At 36.7% G+C, this 20,013-nt stretch overlaps 1 pseudogene across 1 annotated transcript in view; it reads right to left on the bottom strand.

Moving 5' to 3' along the window:
- LOC311596918 (zinc finger and BTB domain-containing protein 44-like) overlaps window positions 1-4,546 on the bottom strand; it is a 67,227-nt pseudogene extending 62,681 nt beyond the window's left edge. The window contains exons 1-2 of the transcript in view: window positions 2,783-4,546; window positions 2,445-2,476 (exon numbers count right to left, since the gene is read on the bottom strand). The product of the transcript in view is annotated as a zinc finger and BTB domain-containing protein 44-like (transcript). The remainder of the gene's footprint in view (window positions 1-2,444; window positions 2,477-2,782) is intronic.
- Between the last annotated feature and the right edge of the window lie 15,467 nt (window positions 4,547-20,013).

The raw sequence follows: 20,013 nt of genomic DNA, 5'->3' as shown, positions 1-20,013 counted from the left end.
TTCTGATTTAGTTCCAAGATTGTACTTTAATATTATATTCACAGTATAAAACATAAATAACATTAAAAGTCCCACTGACCTTACAAATTAATACTCCAGTCTCCTTGAAATGCCCAATCGTTTAAAAATAATTTATTCAGAATACATCCCAAGTGCTTTCCCCTCACTTATATAATTTAACTCATCCTCCCTCCTTTTTTCACCCTACTCCCCTCCTCTAGACATGTGATAGAATGAGACCTCCTCCCCACCAGATGATCATAGTGCATCAAGTCTCATCTAGATAGCCTGATTTCCCTTCTTCTGAATGCCACCAGGCCTCCCTATCAAGGAATGTGGTCAAACAGCGGGCACCAGAGTTCATGTCAAAGTCAGTCCCTGCTCTCCTCACAACCATGGAGAATGTGCTGTCCATTGGCTAGATCTGAATAGGCGGTATAGGTTAAATGTATGCATTGTTTTTTATTGGTACAGCAGTTTGTGCAGACCCCTCTGAATCTAGACCTACCAGCCTGGATGGCTTTATTGTAGAGTTTCTGGGTCCTGTGGGTTCTTCTATCTCCCTATTCTTCCATACCACTCTCAAGTGAAAGCCCAACAGCGAGTCCGAGCATTTGTCCCAATGCCCTGCTGAGTAAAGACTCTCAGAGGACACCCATGTTGGGCTAGGATCCAATTATAAGTGATGTGTGTGTCTGTAGTGTCTTACTGGGACTGCGATAACACAGGATGATCATTTCTAGTCCCATCCATTTGTCTGCAAATTTCAAGATTTCCTTGTTCTTAATAGCAGAGTGGTATTCCACAGTTTAAATGCACCACAGTTTCTTTATCCATTCTTCAACTGACTACAGACTGGGAAAATATCTTCACCAACCTATACTTTTTTTAACCCAAAATACTTGCATGAAACATTTAAAAGTCTTTCATCTCTGAGCTCCTTCAAAAAGCATAATTAAATTAAATGCTTACTTTTTTCTAGAGGGAAGAACCAGGGTAAAGTAATAATCGGAACAAAGCAAAAAGAAAATACAACAATATAAAGATTAAGCATCCAAAATCTGGAATTCATCCATGACCTTCTGAGCAACTCCAGAGGTATTGTATTGGGAGAATACCTTGTGTATTGTATGTATTCAACACATGACCTATCAATAAACAAAATCTGAACTCTATAGGTTTGGCAGGAAATAGGAGCTGGGATATCCAACAGGCTGCAAGGTTGCTGAGATTGAGGGAGACACAAATTTTTCCTAGAAATATGTGAGGAATAAGATGTTAATAAAAGGGTTAATTCAAGATATTAGCTAGGCAGAATAGATCCTAGTTTTACAGTCTAGGTATTTGTATAATATGTTGAGTTTCCTAAGTCAAAATTCTGGGAGCTTGAGTTCAGGAGGAAAAACCTTGGTTCACTTCTCCAGCTCTGCCCTCTACAGCACACACAACTTGTCTTAGCAGCCCTGTGCATGTCTGGATATGCTTTGTGAACTGACTCTCAGGGATAACTTTCCAGAAGACTTCACATCAATGATCCTCACCACCATTGCTAATGTCTCAACTCCAGCTAAACAAAATCAAGTATCCTGGAAATCCAAAGTTTTCATTTTGGTAGTTCTGATTTCTTAATGACCTTGAAATAGGCTTTAAACTTTGCTCTGAAACTCCACAAACCAATCTTCCATATTCTGCATTGTCCTCCACATCATTTTTTCTTTTTTTGGCCACAAAACAGAATATTTTTATTTTGTCCAAAACAGCACAGTATAAACATCCCCAACAATGCCTAAGCCTACATATAAAATGTAGATCATCTTCAATAGTTTTCTTTTATATAATGGCAGCACAATAGTATGTGCAAGTGAAAGTACTGTTGATGGGACAAAAGGGAATATATCTTGACATTGTCCTAATTTGCCAAGTACTAACATTCAAAGAAAAGGTAATTGTGCCTTCTAGAAGCAAAACCATTTTGAACAGAATTCCATTAAGGCTGACATATACATACATATCTTTTTCTGCAAGTAGCTGTTCATGCACAGCCTGATTCTTCTCAATTGCACCTCTTAGAATTTGGAGTGGTGCAATAAAGGTTCAGGAAATGTCTGGCTGATACTAATTTTTCACCATGATAATTCAAAATGGCTTTTAAAAAAGGCTATGTTTGATTTCAGAAATTATTTTCTTTCATTTGAAAAAAACATAAGTACTTCCAAAACTACAGCATTTATAATACCCTGCATCGAGGAGTAAACATTTACTTAGGAATTGTTAAATTTTGTTTAGTAACTTCTCATGAGCCCTCTCATCTCAGGAAGGTCAACAACAACCTGCTTTCTTCTATATATGCTGCTGCCCATGTTTAAAAATGGAAGGAAGAACTCTATATTTTAAATCAGCTGCTTTTTTTAAATATCAGAGTTGATGTTCTGTTTCAGTGTTACCTCACTGTATACATACAGATGAAAACTCTCATCTGTAACAAAAACAAAAAACAAAACAAAATAAAGCAGAGCAACCCTCCAGTTTCAGTGTTTACAAATGTATGCTTTCTTTGTGTAAAAATTAAATTTAAATATATAAGAACAAACCAAGGCCAACTCACAGAATTACTCAATCATTTTTTTAAATATTATATGAGGTTTATTAAGTGAGCATGGGGAGAGAAGGAAAGGGGGAGGGGTACCCCAGAGAAAGACAGGGACAGAGAGAAAGCAGGTAAGGGGATAAGAGAGAGAGAGAGTGAATTACTCAATCATTATAGAAGAGATATTTGACTTACACGTGTGTTATATCTGGCACCATTATCATGAGCACTAGCCTTCAACTGTTTTCCCCCTTCCTCTTCCTTTACTCCAAGCCCAGCAAGAAACCCCAATGGGAAAGTGCTTTCATGGTTCTGGGTTGAGGAGACCTGTGACATCACAGGCATTGTAGCAGAAGAGTTGCTTTCAAAACTATGTTTTCCAGGATCATTTTGAACAAAGGTCTTTTCTTTCTCCTGGTTTAAGTCATCCATTACTAAGAAATCATTCCTCTGGAAGTAGTTTGCTAGCCCTGATGCTTCATGGTTCAGACTCCTCATTTCCACAATTAAATTCCAGAGTTTTTGAACATGACACCACATGTTTTGTACTTAAAAATCAAAGGTTTGCAGATAATGTGCTGGGAAACCTTCATAGCATGTTTATATTCCACAAAGGAAATGAAAGCGGCAATACATATCTGGCAATGGAAACAGCATTTACCTTTATGCTTTAGGTGACACATTTTTAGTGAGTAAGCCTTAAGGAACTTTTTTCCACAGAGGTCACAATGAAGTTACTTCAGTCCTGAGTGCATAAGCACGTGCTGTTTTAATATCTGAATAGACATGACTCGAACCCAATGGGATGAACATTGAAAAAGTTTGTCTGGACCATTTGGACTTGGTCATTCTCTACTGCTTGTAAAAGGAGCAATGTAGAGCTTGTATGGATATTGAACATTTCCCAATCTGTTGTCATCATCTGCATGAGCATTGGTGCTAGAAGTACTTTGAAGTGTAGTCAACCTCTCTGTAACTCCTTCATCTACAGAGCTTATAGAGGAAAACTGTGGACTAAGCAGGATGTCCTCTTTCACTGGTTCACTTCCTGGCATTGTATGCTGATTAGTCAGTGAGCTCTGAAATGCACTGACAGGCTGGGATGCTTCCTTATGGACTCCCTCATCACTTAATCTTTCTACTTTGACCCAGACATCTTCTGTCCCTACAGGCAAGCTAAATTTATGCTCTCACAAGTCACATATTTCTTCTGCCTGCCTCAGACAGGCTGGCAATTCTAAAATCAAATATTTTCTGCCTACTTAACTTTTTTGGGCTGAATTCTCTGATCCATTCCAAAAGGGAACACCCATGGATATGCTGAAGATGAGTCAACTGGCTGATTTCTATTATCTGCATAGGAAGATGAAGAATTCAATACCTATTGGAACTTGTTTGTGTGCTACATTTTACAGGACTCTCAGGAGACTTAACAATGAAGTTTTTGCATTTTTTCTGGGACACTTGGCAGATAGGGATGGTTGTTTCCACAACATTACACTCTGAAGACACTGGAGAAATACGTCCATCTGGAGATGTGAACGTGCAATTGGAACTATTTTCTTGTCCAACATCTAGACACTTTTCATGAACTCTGAGCAGGTACTAGAAACAATAATCATTTGCCTATAGCTGGCTGCAGCTAGAACATCAATAATCTTTCCCATGTTAATTGACAGAGAGAATGCGTAAGCATATTATTAAATGGGAACAGAGTCAATCACTGTAACATGAAGCAGATCCAACACATTTTTGTTCTCATCCTATGTTTGGCCTATAAATTTGTTTTGATATGAATCACTCTGAGCTGCTAGCACCACCTTGTGAACCCAGAAGATTTCTGTCCTGGACATGAATAGTAATATCACAAAAATATCCATCATTTTGTAGTATATTTAATTTCCCCAGCATTTCCTGGCTGTGGAAAGATGAGCTATGTGTAAATGTTTTCACACGCATAATTTTTTCTTCCTTTTCTATTGATGTTGTATGAGGATGCAATAAATCAAAATTATCCTGACAGCTAAGGTGCAGGGTCTAGGATGCTTTCTACTGCTCCTCCTCCTCCTCCTCCCCATCATGATCAGGGAGCAAGGTGGCAGTGGTGGTGGTGGCAGAGGAGGCAATCAGTGGGTGGATTCATGAAGGGGTGGAATACACAGTTGGCTCTTCTACTTTCTGGGGAGTTTCAAGGGGCCGTATATCCAGCTGCTGCACCTAGGCTAGTGTACATCCTGAAACTGGGCTCTCATGTCAGCACTGCTCATTGAGGTGCTCTCTTCAGCATTCTTAACTTTCAAGTCTACACACAATAGCTTACCAAACATTGAGCATTCAATGATATTTCTTGCACAAAGGTTCAAAATCCATCGATAATTCTTCTCAAAGTAACATTGTCAGGTCTGTTACATCACTATGCCATAAATCTGGTAACAATTTGTCTAAAATTATGGTTAAAGTTGTTGTGATGAAAAATCATGACCAAAGCATCTTGAATATGAAAGGTTTTATTTACTCACAGATCTGTAAAACTGTTCACCAACAAAAGCACTGAAGGCAGGAACTGAAAAAGGAGAATAACATAGAAGCAGGAACTGACACAGTGTCCTTGGAAGATTGCTACTTACTGGCTTGCTTCCATTACCTTGCTCTCCTTGATTACTTATAGATCCCTGGACCACATTCCTACATATTACAGACCCACAAAATTTTTAAAATTGCCTAGAGCTGGGTCTTATGTAGGCATGTTCTTAATTGAGGTGTCCCTCTTTCAGATGGCTCTAGCTTGGGTCAATTAAGTAGAGTACTGTGTTATCATAACAAGGGTTGCTCAATAATGAATAGAGCTTGTTGCTCTTACAGATAACTCGCTTTGATTATCAAAATCCACAATGTAACAAATAAACACTGGTACTTCAATCCCAGAATATCCAATGCCCTCTTCAGGCCTCCAAGGACACTGAGGATACACATGATGCAGACATACATGCATGAAAAACACTCATATACTTAAATAATTAAACAAATGAATACTTAAAAATGAGTTCTCACAAATGGACTCTAGTTGAGAAAGTTTCAAGTTATGGGTGGAAAGAATTTAAATACTAGAAAATAGGAAAGAAGAGCTGTCAACTATGGGAGAATAACAGGAAAGCCTGGCAGTTAGGATATCATGTGATATATATGTGTATAAAATTCTCAGAGAAAAAGTTTAATAAAATTATGAAGAACATTATGATAGGCAGATTTGGGCCCAGGGGTCCTGCTCAAACTATGGCACTAGCCAAGGACAATACAGGCCGTAAACTTCAAACCCCTACCCAGATCTAGCCAATGGACAGGACATTCTCCACAGTTGAATGGAGAGTGGGATATGACTTTATCACACACTCTGGTGCCTCATATTTGACCATGTACCCTGGAGGGGGAGACCTGGTAGTACCCAGAGGAAGGATAGCAGGTTACCAAGAAGAGACTTGATACCCTATGAGCATATACAGGGGGAAGAAATCCCCCTCAGGCACAGTCATAGGGGAGGGGAGTAAGGGGAAAATGGGAGGGAGGGAAGAATGGGAGGATACAAGGGATGGGATAACCATTGAGATGTAACAAGAATAAATTAATAAAAATAAAATAAATAAATAAAAGAACAATATGAAAAATTTCTCAGAACACAGTCACAGAGAATACTCACTGGGTCCAATAAAAATTATAAGAAAACATCTAATAATAATGGGAATTTAGGTGATGTTAAAGCTAGACTTTCTAGAAGACAGGTTTATTTGCCTCAATATAATCTTTAAAAGAACAGAAGGTTCTACTCTTGAGAAAGAGAGTAGAATGTAGGCCAGTGATTCAGTTGCAATAGGTGGAGCAAGATAAAGAGCATTGCATACAATGCTATCAGAGCTCTAAACAGCGGGAAGTATATGTACATGCTACACAGTTGAGCATTAACTGGAGGTTGATTAGTTTATAATTCTGTTTGCAGGTTTTATAGTACTGGCTACAATTTGCATCTGAACTTTAGCCACCCATCTGACAAAGTTACATTAAACATGACTACGAGAAATAATGCAATAGTAAGTATTCATACAAACATTTAATCTGTATACAACAGTGAACTATGGTTCTCTGGATGAAAAAGGTCCTTCATTGGCTCATATACATGATCACTGAGTTTGAGGAAGTTAATAAGTCTTTAGGAACAACTTGAGGCTTCCTAAAGGAAGAACTTCGCTGGGCATGACTTTGAAAGTGTTTAGTATCAGTCCACATCCAGTTTTGCCCCCTACTTGCTCTATACTGATGAAACATTTTATATCTCTGACTCCTGCTTAGACAGCAAGAACAGATCTGCATATTGATAGTGATTCTCCTTTAGAACAATAAGATGCATTTTCATCTAAAATTTGTTCTTGGTTATATTACTCCATAATAATAGGACAGAAACTTATACCAATCAAATAAGCAAACCAACTTGACTCCAACTTTGAGGAAATATATTGTTCTGGAAAACTTCTATTTCCTTCTCCTTGATTTATTTTTCTTTTCCTTCCATTCATTCTTCTTCTTTATTTTGCTTCTGTACATTCATCTTTCCCTTGCTTCTGAGCCTCTGCTCCCTGTTTCTTCTCTTCCCTCATTCCTTCCTGTTACCTCTCCCTCTCCCAGACCTCATTTTTCCTTTGATGGCTAATATTGGCTGGCAATTTGTCTATGTCTAAAATCAACTAAAACCCAAGCAACTGGACAAACATGTGAAAAAAATTTTTGACTGTATTTTAGAGTTTCAAAGACTGTCCCTAAATCTGGTCTTCACAGTCTCGTGGCAACCTATTTATCAGCGCATGGAAGAGGGAAGATTTTGTTTGTTTGTTTGTTTTTCTATCTGCTTGTACTCACTCTTACTGGAAAATGTATCTATTCTACTCATGAGATTTTCCTTCCTTGTTATTATAATCTACTTCTTTGTGACTATGAAGTAAATTAAAAATAAGATGAGACATTCAGCTTTGTAGATTGAAAAACAATATATATATATATATATATATATATATATATATATATATATATATATATCAGGTATTTCCTTCTAAAGAACTATGATTCCCTCTATCTCTTTTTTATTTTCCTCTTTCTCTTGCTCACCTCTGAGGGAATTCAGACTACAAGATGTCAAGATAGATACATTTACAGTCCTGAAGAGATTTGAAAGGAGATAAGGGGGAAAAGGAGGGAAGGCAGGGGCAGGGAGAAGACAAGGGAGGGGGCTACAATATGGTGTAAAGTGAATAAATTTAAAAAAACAAATTTAAATTAGAAAAAATAGACATAATTGCTTTAATTTTTTAAAGAATTTGAATAATAATTTTGAATTTGTCATAAAAATCATGCTAATGTCTAAATCAGATAAGTTAATTTTACTTATTTTAAAGACACTAAGTAATATGCTCATCTATATTATTATGTTATAACAATAATTTACTTAAAAGTTTATGAATAAACTGCATTAAGACCTAAGTAGCTGGCTCTATGACTATTATACACTGCTCTTGTTGAGAGTCCAGCCTTGGTGTCAGCATTCACCAAGTGACTCACAAACACATATAACTGTAGTTCCAGTGGATCTGATTATGCATTTGAACATCTGTGGGAACCTGCCCATATATAGGCCATATATAGTCACACAAGTACACAGGTATATACATTAAAAGTAAAGTATATTTTAAAAATGAATATGTAGTACTAAGCAAAACTGTTTCTGAAGAATGAAGAAGTAAGGGCTTTTAAGTTTATTTATTTTATGGATTTTATAGCATTATTACATCACCCTACAAATTTACTAAGAATATATTTACCCAAAACCTGTTTAGGAATCACTTCACAAGTATGATTAATTGGCCTAAATAAAATGCAAATATTTAATTTAATATTAGTACCCTATTATAAAGTATGCCAAATATCTCCAAATAATAACTGCAGCCTGCCTTTGGCTGGGGCAACTCTTCTGAGAATAGTTAATTACCTTGGTTTGTCTTTATCATGCCACTTTACAATATGAGAAAGTTAAGTAACCATTATATAGCAGAGTATATTAAAGGTTGACAGTCATTCCATAACATTCATATGGCTTGTTTATATTTAGAGTTTTGAATGTTTACAGAAAACCTAGATAGTCTATGAATCTTAACTTTTAAAGCCCTGATAACTGACGAGCCAATGTTAAAGTCAAACAGACTCTATATAGATATGAATAAAAATTAACCTATTGAAGTAAATAGGGTGCCCAAATGTGAGTTCCTGGTTACAAGTAATGTACTGGCCTAATAATGGCCTCCTATAAAATAAAGCATCAAAGTTTTTAATTTTTTTTCTGAAAAATTTTGATTTGAATGTAATTATTTGAAAAGAATCATTAGATTTGGAGCAAATATTAGATTTCAAAGGAAATTTTAGATGTATCAATTACTTAAAAACAAGAAACAAAGATATATATGCATTAATATTTTTTATATCTTTAAATGTATTTTCTTATGGCAAAGTAAAAAAACACAGAAATCCACTATTAAATGTATTTTTGAAAATAACAAACCGAAAATTGAAATTATATGATCAGGAAATAAATAGTGGGTCAGAGAGATAATTAAGAAAATAAAGTCCTACAGTGTGCTTCATGCAGCTGGACCACTCTATGCACTAGGTGGGGCTCATCCCATGTACTGAACTGAGACAGCCTGAGCAACACTACACCTTGTGCAGCACTGCATCCCACTAGGGCTGTGGTCACCCTGAAATGCATGACACACTGAGGTTGTCCACTGACCCCCACACATGAACCACGGGACACATGGACTCACACACCCAAACATCATACATGCACATGTACAAAAAATGCTTTAAAATGATATGCAACACGTGCACCAACTGACACAAAACATTACAGGAATGAGAAGGAGCTCAAGGCATAATTAGTACAATAAAATCATCTTTAAATTGTGAATATGTAATCAGTTAACCAGCCTTAATTTAGAGTCCTGAGATTATTGCTGATAATCACATTTCTATGAGTGATAAGAACTGAATTATGAGAAATGAAAATGCCACACAGCCTCTTACTGCATTCTCAATGCTCCAACACTAACAATATGTCTTTTCTATCTTTCTATTCCCTTTACCTAGATTTCTACATGCTTTATGTTGTTGATACAAATCAAACCAACCTCATGTTCTAATTATTTTTTTAATTATTTGAAAGTTATCTATTTTGATATTCAATATTTTAATAAATTATTGTGTGCTAATATGTTTATTTATGTAATGATATGTTTGCTCTCTACCTTCTTAAATGGACCGGCCAAATAGGGGATAGGTCCCTGGGAATGAGAGTTCTCGAACCATCAGTGAACAGAGATTAGGCGTGACAAACAAACAAATCCACACAATGAGTTTTGCATGTGAGTGTATTTTGCAGCTAAGCAGTCTAAGTTTTTAAGCATCCTTTTCAAAAGTAGAGGGGCTTGTGGTTACATTTTCCTACAGAGCAGATTCAAGGAAGTCAGTGAGCAATCAGGCATAAACAGTTCAGGTACAGAATGCGAAGTTATTGTGTTGTCATATTTTGAATTACAACATTGAATGAAACAATACAAGCTACAGAACACGAAGCAAAAGACATCATCACTTTTAAGTCCTGGCTTGGGATCACTATTTATGTGCTTCTTTTGTCCAGGGTTGATGTTCTTTCCTTAATAAAACTTGTGCCCAGTACCTCTATGCCAAGACAGTTTTTCCTTTCCTTTCCTTTCCTTTCCTTTCCTTTTTTTCCTTTCCTTTCCTTTCCTTTTCTTTTAGTTCTCTCTACCTGGAGTCTTTTAAAATACCCCAATTCTTTGTAGGCCATAGCATAACTTATTAACTAATGACTAAATTTTAGTCATGTTTCTTTTAATAAGTGGAAGTGAAGCAGAACTACTCTGGACCTGGACAGTCCCTGGTTGCAGTTCAAAGTCAGGGTTGCTTTCTAGTGACCATGGTTATGCCTGAGAGTCCTGATCTGGGAGTGATCAGGAATAGAATAAGGAATAGGTCTCCAGAAAAATGATAGAAATGAAGCTGTAGTTTTTCTCCTGGCAGAAACATCAACCCTAGTCCAGAAAACTCTTTCCTTTTCTGAGGTCTTAGCCTCATTCCTGTGTAGTATTTGTTACACAGATTTCTATGGAGCGGTCTTTGTGATATCTAACACCTGATATCTAGCTCTTACAATTTTTTCTTACAATTTGTGTTACTTTATGGAACGTTTATCTGGCAGTGGGTGTGTAACTTAAATGACATTTTATGTGACTTTTTTATTTGTTGTACTGTAACACTAAAAATAAGTGCTCTGACTCATATGCTTCCTATATAGCTCTACATGGATCTCCATAGCCTAGTCAAATGTACAACTAATAAACATGGCATGCTTTTTTGTTTTCTTTTCGTAATTTCATTTCTTTTCATTTAAATTGTTAAATTATATAATTGTTATCCTATCACTAGTATCCTCTCATTTCTCCCTCCCTCCCACTTTTACCCTATTCCCTCCGCTGTGTCTGTGAAGTGGAGGGGGAAGTCCCTCCCCCATTATATGGTCCAGCCTAACTTGTCTCATCTTGGTAGCCTGCTTATCCTTTCTTTGAGTGCCATCTGGCCTCTGTACCAAGGGGAAATGTTCAAATATGGGGCACCAGAGTTTATGTCAGAGTCTGTCCCAATCTCCACTCAACTGTGGAGAATGTCCCATCCATTAGCTAGATCTGAGTAAAGGTTTGACATTTATTCTATGTACTGTCCTTGGTTGGTTCAGTAGTTTGAGTAGAACACCTGGGCCCATATCCGTTACTCATGATGTTCATCTTGTATGTTTCTAGGACCCTCTGGATTCTTCTACTTCCCCATTCTACCCAATAGGGAAGTCCCAATTGGATTTCTTCACATCTATCCCCTTTGTTGATAGATGAAGATTTCATAGGACATGCCCCTTGGCCTAGTGTCCAATTATAAGTGAGTATATACTATTGGACTCTCTCTGCTTCTGAGTTACCTCACTCATTATGATCATTCCTAGATCCATCTACTAGTCCAGAAATTATGGGATATATTTGCTTCTAATAGCAGAGTGTTATTCCATAGTGTAAATGTACAATAATTTCTTTGTTTAGGAAACTTAAGCTGTTTCCATGTTCTGGCTATTGTGGATAAGGCTGCTATGAAGATGGTTGAGCATATGTCCTTGTTTTGTGGTGGAGTACCTTCTTAGTATATTCCAAGGAATAGAATAGTGGGGTCTTGAGGAATCTCTATTCCCAATTTTCTAATACAGCACCAGACAAATTTCCAAAGTGATTGTCCAAGTTAGCATTCGTACCAGCAATGAAGGAATGTTCCCCTTTCTCCACATCCTCACCAGCATGGGGTGTCACCTGAGTTTGTAATCTTAGCCATTCTGCCGTAAAATGGAATCTCAGAGTCATTTCAATTTACATTTCTCTGATGATTAAAGATGTTGAGCATTTATTTAAGTAACTCTCCACTATTCAAAATTCCTCTGTTGAGAATTTTCTGTTTAATTCTGAGCCCCATTTCTTAATTAGCTTATTGGATTTGGTGGTGTTTAATTTCTTGTGTTCTTTATATATTTTGGATATTAGACCTTTGTCAGATGCAGGGTTGGTGAAGATCTTTTTCCAATCTGTGGGCTGTTGCTTTGTTCTTTTGACAATGTCTCCTGCCTTACAGAAGCTTCTCAGCTTCATGAGGTCTCATTAATTTATTGTTGACATTAAGTCCTGGGCTGTTGTCATTCTGTTCAGGAAGTTGTCTCCTGTGCCAATGTGTTCCAGGCTCTTCCCCACTTTTTCTTCTAACTGATTTAGTGTCTCTGGTTTTATATTGAGGTCTTTAATTCATTTGGACTTGAGTTTTGTGCATGGTGATAAATATGGATTTAATTGCATTTTTCTACATGTACACATTCACTATTTGTTGAAGATGCTATCTTTTTTCCATTGAATAGATTTGTTTTTTTGTAAAAAATCAAGTGACCGTTAATGTGTAGATTCATTTCTGGGAATTCAATTCGATTCCATTGATCAACAAGCCTATTGTTGTGCCAGGACCATGCTCTTTCTATTACTGATGCTCTATAGTACAGCCTGAGAACAGGTATGGAGATTCCTCTGGAGAATATATTATTGTACAGGATCGTTTTAGCAATTTTGGGTTTTTGTTTTACCATATGAAGTTGAGAATTGATTTTTCAATGTCTTTAAAAATTGTGTAGGCATTTTGATAGAGAATTCATTGAATCTGTAATTTGCTTTTGGTAAGATGGTCATTTTTACTATGTTAATTCTGCCAATCAAGGAACAAGAGAGGTCCCTCCAATTTCTGATGTCATTTAAATCTCTTTATTCAGAGATTTGAAGTTTTTTTCAAACAAGTCCTTTACATGCTTAGTTAGAGTTACTCCTAGATATTTTATATTCCTTGTGTCTATTCAAAAAGTGTAGTTTCCCAAATTTCTTCCTCTGCGTGATTTTTTTTTTATATAGGAAGGCTACTGTCTTTTTTAAGACAAAATTTTCTCCAGCCATTTTGCTGAAAGTGTTTATCAGCTATAGGTGTTCTCTGGTGAAATTTTGGGTTTCACTTATGTACACTATCATTTCATCTGCAAATGGGGATAATTTGACTTCTTCCTTTCCCATTTGGATTCCCTTGATGTCCTTTTGTTTTCTATTTGGTGTAGTTTGAATTTCAAGTACTATATTGAAGAGATATGGAAAGAGTGGGCAGCTTTCTCTGGTCCCTGGTTTTACAGGAATTTCCTTGAATACCTCTCCATTTAATTTGATTTTGGCTATTGGCTTACTGTATATAGTCTTTATAACGTTGAGGTATGTGCCTCGTATCTCTGATCTCCCCGAGACTTTAAACATGGATGGTTGTTGCATTTTATCAAATGCTTGTTCTGCATCTAAGGAAATTATCATGTGTTTTTTTTTCTTTCACTTTGTTTATATTGTGGATTACATTGATGGATTTTCATTTATTAAACCATACCTACATGCCTGGAATGAAGCCTATCTTGTCATGTTGACTGATATCTTTGATGTGTTATTTTATTTAGTGTGCAAGCATTTTATTGAGTATTTTTGCATCAATGTTTATATGAGAAATTGGTCTGAAATTCCCTTTCTTTTTTGCTTCTTTCTGAGGTTTAGGTATCAAAGTGACTGTGGCCTCATAGAATGAATTTGATAATGTTTCATTCATTTCGATCTTTTGGAGTAGATTGAAGAATATTGGTATTAGCACTTCTTTGAAGGTCTGATAGAATTTACCGCTGAAACCAATTGGCTCTGTGGTTTTTTTGGTTGGTAGATTATCAATGATTGCTTCTATTTTTGGAGGGGAAATGAGATTATGTAGTTAGTTGATCTGTTCTTGATTCAGTTTTGGTAAGTGGAATTGATAAAGAAAATTGCCCATTTCCCTTAGATTTTCAAATTTTGTGGCATATAAGCTTTTGAAGTAGGATCTTATGATTTTTTTTATTTCTTCAGTGTCTGGTTTTATATCTCCTTTTTCCTTTCTCATTTTGTTGATTTGGATACTGTCCCTCTGCCTTTTATTTAGTTTGGCTAACGTTTTGTCTATTTTGTTAATATTCTCAAAGAACAAGCTCCTAGTTTTGTTCATTTTTTGAATTGTTCTCTTTGTTTCTAATTTATGGATTTCAACCCTGAGTTTGATTATTTCCAGATGTCTACTCCTTTTGGGTGTTTCTGCTTCTTTTTTTCCTAAGGCTTCCAGGTGTGTCATTAAGTTACTTATGTGGGATGTTTCCAATTTCTTTTTAAAGGCACTTAGTGCTATGAATTTTCCTCTTAGCACTGCTTTCAATGTGTCCCACAAATTTGGGTTTTTGTTCCTTTACTTTCATTGAATTTCAGCAAGCCCTTAATTTCTTTCTTTATTTTGTCCCTGATCCTGTTGTCATTAAGTAGAGAGTTGTTCAGTTTCCATGTGTATATAGGCTTTTTGTTATTTCTGTTGTTGTTGAAGTTCAGCCTTAGACCATGGTGATCTGAGAGGATACAAAGTATTATTTCAGTCTTCTTGTATCAATAGAGACTTGCTTTGTGAACTACTATGTCATCAATTTTGGAGAAGGTTCCATGTGGTGCTGAGAAGAGAGTGTAATCCTTTGTGTTTGTGTGAAAAGTCCAAAAATAACTGCTAGATCCATTTAATTCAAGGTGTTGGTTAATGAAGTTATTTTTCAGCTTAGTTTCTGTGTCAATGACCTATCCTTCTGTGAAAGAGAGGTCTTGAAGTCTCCGACATTTAAGGTGCTTTGTTAGTAGTTCTTTTACAAATGTGGGTGCCCTTGTATTTTGAGTATAGATGTTCAATTGTAGTGTCATCTTGGTTGATTTTACCTTTGATGAGTATAAAGTGTCCTTCTTCTTACCTTTTGATTAATTTTGGTTGAAAGCCTATTTTATTAGATATTAAAATAGCTACAATAACTTGCTTCTTGTGACTATTTGCTTGGAATATCTTTCCCAGCATTTTTATCCTGAGGGAAGATCTGTCTTTTTAGTTGAGATGGTTTCTTGAATACGGAAGAATGTTGGTTCTTGTTTATGCATTATTCAGATAGTCCATTTCTTTTTATTGGAGAAATGAGATCATTTATGTTGAGAAAAATTAATAACCAGTGACTGCTAAATTCCTTAATTTTTGGTGTTGAGTATAGTGGAGTGTTTGTGTAGTTGTGTTTTGCGATGGTGTAGTTATCTATTTCCTGTGTAGTTTTGGTTGTAGCTAGTCCCTTTGGGTGGACTTTTCCTTCTAGTAACTTCTGTAAAGCTGTATTTGTGAATGTGTACCATTTGAATTTGTTTTTATCATGGAATATTTTTTTCTCCATCAATGGTTATTGACAGTTTCGCAGGATATAGTAGACTGGCCTGACATCTGTTGTCTCTTACTGATTGCAGGACTTCTGTCCATGCCCTTCTGATGATTATGGTCTCTGTTCAGAAGTCAGGTGTAATTCTGATATGTTTGCCATTTTATTTTACTTTTCCTTTTTTCGCTTGCAGCTTTTAATATCTTTTCTTTGTTCTGTATATTTTGTGTTTTTATTATTATGTGGTGGAAAAATTTTATTTTCTGCTCTGTTCTGTTTGATATTCTGTAAGCCTCTTCTATGTATATATGCATCTCCTTCAAATTGGGAAATATTATTCTATGGTTTTGTTTAAAATATTTTCTGGGTCATGGAGTCAGGTGTCTTTTCTTTTTTTCAACGTTTATTATTCTCAGATAACATCTTTTTATTGTGTCCTTGATTTCTTGGATATTTTGTTTCAGGAATTTTTCAGGTTTAGTATTTTATTTGATGGTTGTTTTGAGTTCTATGATTGTATCTTCTAATCCTGAGATTCATTCCTCCCTTTCTTGGATTCTAATAGAAAAGGTCACTTCTCTGTTGCTTGCTGTCTTCTCTAAGGGGTCCCAATAGTTTTCTTCTGTCTGTATCTTATTCATAGTTTCCTTTTTTCATCTTCAGAGCTTGATTTTTTTAATATATTTCCTTCGTCAGTTTCAGTTTCCTGAAAAATTTCCTGTGCCTCTCTATAGGCCTCTTTTATGTCTTCAACCTGTTTGGTTGCATCTTTCTGCATTTTTTATGGGTTTTATTCATTTCTTCCATTGTCATCTTCATTACTAAAGATCTGAGATAGTTTTCTTGTATTTAGATTGTGTTTGGGTTCTCAGGGTTGCTTTATTTCATATAACTGGGACCTGAAAATGCTGAATTGCTTTGGTTTTTGTTGTTTGTATTTTTATGCTGTCCTATAGTCATATTGCTGTCTCTGATGTAGGGAGGTAGCTTCCGGTGTCCTTCACTGGTGATTGAGCATGGATAGTTGTTGAGTGATTATAGGTCATATGCTCTTGCCTGTTTTTCGATGAAACAGGCAGGTGAACTGGTTTCATTTCCAGGAGACTTTGCTCTTCACCTTAGTCTCCAGATTCGGTCAGCACCCTTTCATGATACTGCTGTGATTCACACCAGTGGTATAGGGGCCCAGACTGCAGGTGGTGGGTGCTCTGTCTGGACAAGGTGGTCCCAGCTGCCTGCACTTCCCCTCAACTCCACAGTCTTGTTCCAGCCCAGCCCAGACCCACTGAGTTTTGGATGACTTTCATACCCAAGAGGGTGGGAGATCCTGCCAGGCCATGGGAACTGGCCAAACTGGGTTGTATCTGCCCAAGTCTGCAGGCTTGGTCCACTGGGTCCAGCTCAGATCTGGTTGAGCAACATTGTTCCAGCCACTTGGACTGCATCTGGCTCCAATCTGGACCTGTTCAGACCATGAGTGGTGTTTGCTCTGCTGGGCAATGAGGTTCCAGCTGCTTGTACTTTATCTGGCTCTGATCTGGACCCATCCAGACTGCAGGTGGTATGCACTCTGGCTATACAAGATGATCTCAGGATCCTGGGCTTCCCCTCAGTCCAAGGGCCCTCCACAGACTGGTGTAGGTCAGGTGGGAGGATCCAAGGAAAGATTCACCCATTTCCCTGAGACTTCCCCAGGCCAGGAGCTCCAGTGTTCCACTGTCCTACACACTATGTTCGGGCTCTAAAGGCCAGGTGCAGTCCACAGGTATGTTCCATTCCAGTGTATGGAGAGTGGGTTCAGGACTTCCTTGGGCTATTTCTTGACATGAGGCTAGGTCCATCATGGTCTGCACTGTGGGGACCCCCACTCACCTAGTGTTCTCTATCTCTAGGACTCTGTGGCTCCCAGTCAGATCCTTGGTCTCCATGCAGTAGATCAAATACAGTGCATGATAGACACTGCCATCTTAGAACTCCAACATGGTGATATTTAAATAAACTTCATATGGGTGCTGGAGAGCATTCTGTTCTCTCAGAGGATCCCAATTTGACTTTTAGCATATATATGGAGCATCATAACATTCAAAACTCCAGTTCCTGGGGATCCTATTGCTCCTCAGACAACACATAGGCATTAGGTGTATAGGTAAAACAACCATACATATAAAATAAAGGCCAAATACATCTTTAGAAATAGCAACAATATATAATATAACTAATACATAAAATAAATTCTAGGGATCATTAATCTTGTCAGTTTCCTTGTATTCAGAAACAACAGACAGATTATTAAAACCTATCTGGGTGTATCTGCTGCTTTTTTCTTAGCTCTCACTGAGGACATAATATTTGTCCCAGATATCTGTAGCACTATGCCAAAACGTAGGCAGCCTTATCAATTAAGATTAAAAAGCATCCTTATTCAGGTATGTTGTGTTTATTTTTCTCTTGTTCTCCTTTTCCCTCTTTCTGTCTCTATCTCTCCATTTTAGTCCACATGTGAAGCATACTCATCTGTTTGTACTTGTAGGTGGTACTGTATTTAGCAGACAAGACATTACTGCTATGTTTCTTTCTCTATCAGTCTCCATCTTAGTTTAGAGACAAAGTAGATCAATAAACTTCGAAATCACTCTTTTGGCTACATTGACTGGCAAGTACAGCCCCAGGATCTGCCATTTTTATCCCATCAGCCCTCTGGTCACATGCCAGTCACCCAACCTGGCTTCTTTCACATGGGTACTGGAGGTATGAACTCAGCTTGACAGACTTTCAGAACAAAGATTTTTATCACCTGAATCAGGTTCAAAGGCTACAAACTTTATATTTATGCTTCTTTCTCATTTTATTCCTTATTCATCTTTGAGCATCACAACTCTTATTGTAATATGTTTCGAAAGACAAAAAAGTTTTACAGATATTTATGTGTGTGTGTTCCTCTTTTTAAGAGTAAATGAGCATATGTGTGCATGGCTGCCATAGAGGCCAGGAGAGAGAGAGAGAGAGAGAGAGAGAGAGAGAGAGAGAGAGAGAGAGAGAGAGAGAGATTATTTTCAGTTAGTCTTACAAACATTTGTGAGTAACCCACCTCATGTGAGTGTGAAAGATGAACTCATGTCCTTGAACCTGAGCAGTTAGTGTTCTTACCACTGAACCATCTCCCCATGATCTCAAAATAGTCTTCAAAATAGATCATTGAAGCAGAGTTTTCATGAAGCAAATAGGAATTTGACCTAGAAAATGTTATTTATTTCTGATAAGCAAAATAGTGACATGTCAGTTTATTTAAAAATTCCTTTACATTTAAAAGTCTTGTATTGAATATTAAAGACTATACACAACCAATCAAAACCCAAGAACAATTTAAATGGAGAGAAACTCAAAGAAATTCAATTGAAATCATGGATTAAACAAGGCTGCAAACTCTCTTCATATCTCTTCAATATAGTACATGAAGTTCTAGATAGGGAAGTAAGACAACAAAAGGAGATAAAGAGTATCCACAAGAGAAAGGAAGAAGTCAGATTATCCCAGATGATATGGTAGTATACATCAGTGATGACCAAAATTCCCCAAAGAACTCATACAGCTGATAAACACACCTTCACCAAACAGGCTGGGCACAAAATCAACACAAAAAAGAAGCTAGGGAAACTACACCACTCAAAGTAGCCACAAATAACCAAGAAAGTGATAGACTTGTATGAAAAACCCCTTCAATTCTCTGAATAAGAAAATTAAAGATGTCATCAGAAAATGAAAAGATCTCCTACGTTCATCTAATAAGAGAAACAACATAGTAAAAATATTCAGCTTATGAAAAGTAATCTACAGATTCAGTGCAACCATAATTAAAATACCTACACATTTTTTAAAGAGCTGGTGGTATCAATGTTTAATTTCATATAAAAAAAAAAAACAATACCTAAAACAATTCTGTACAGTAAAAGATCTTTCGGAGTAATCTACATCCCTGATCTTGAGCTGTACTAAAGAGTGAAAATAATAAAACACCATGGTACAGGGATAGAATAGGCTGGTTGATCAATGGAATCAAATCGAAGCCTAAGAAATAATCCTAATACCTATGGACCTTTGATTATTGACAAAGAATTCAAATCCATACAATGGAAAAATATAGCATCTTCAACAAATAGTGCTGGAGTAAGTGGATGTCAGCATGTATAAAAGAGCAATTAGACCCATATTTATCATCATGCACAAAACTCAACTCCAAGTGGATTAAAGACCTCAAAATAAAACCTGATACACTAAATCTCTTAGAAGAAAAAGTGAGAAGAGGCCTTGAACTCATTGGCACAGAATGTAACTTCTTGAAGAGAACAACAAGAGCTCAGGCTCTAAGGTAAACAATTAATAAATGGAACTCATGAAACTGGCTTCTGTTGGCAAAGTACACTCTCAACAAAACAAAACAACAGCCTACATACTGGAACAATAT

The sequence above is a fragment of the Acomys minous genome, assembly GCF_964271855.1.
Source record: "Acomys minous genome assembly, chromosome: 1".
NCBI lineage: Eukaryota > Metazoa > Chordata > Mammalia > Rodentia > Muridae > Acomys > Acomys minous.
This window is presented reverse-complemented; position numbering and strand designations above follow the sequence as displayed.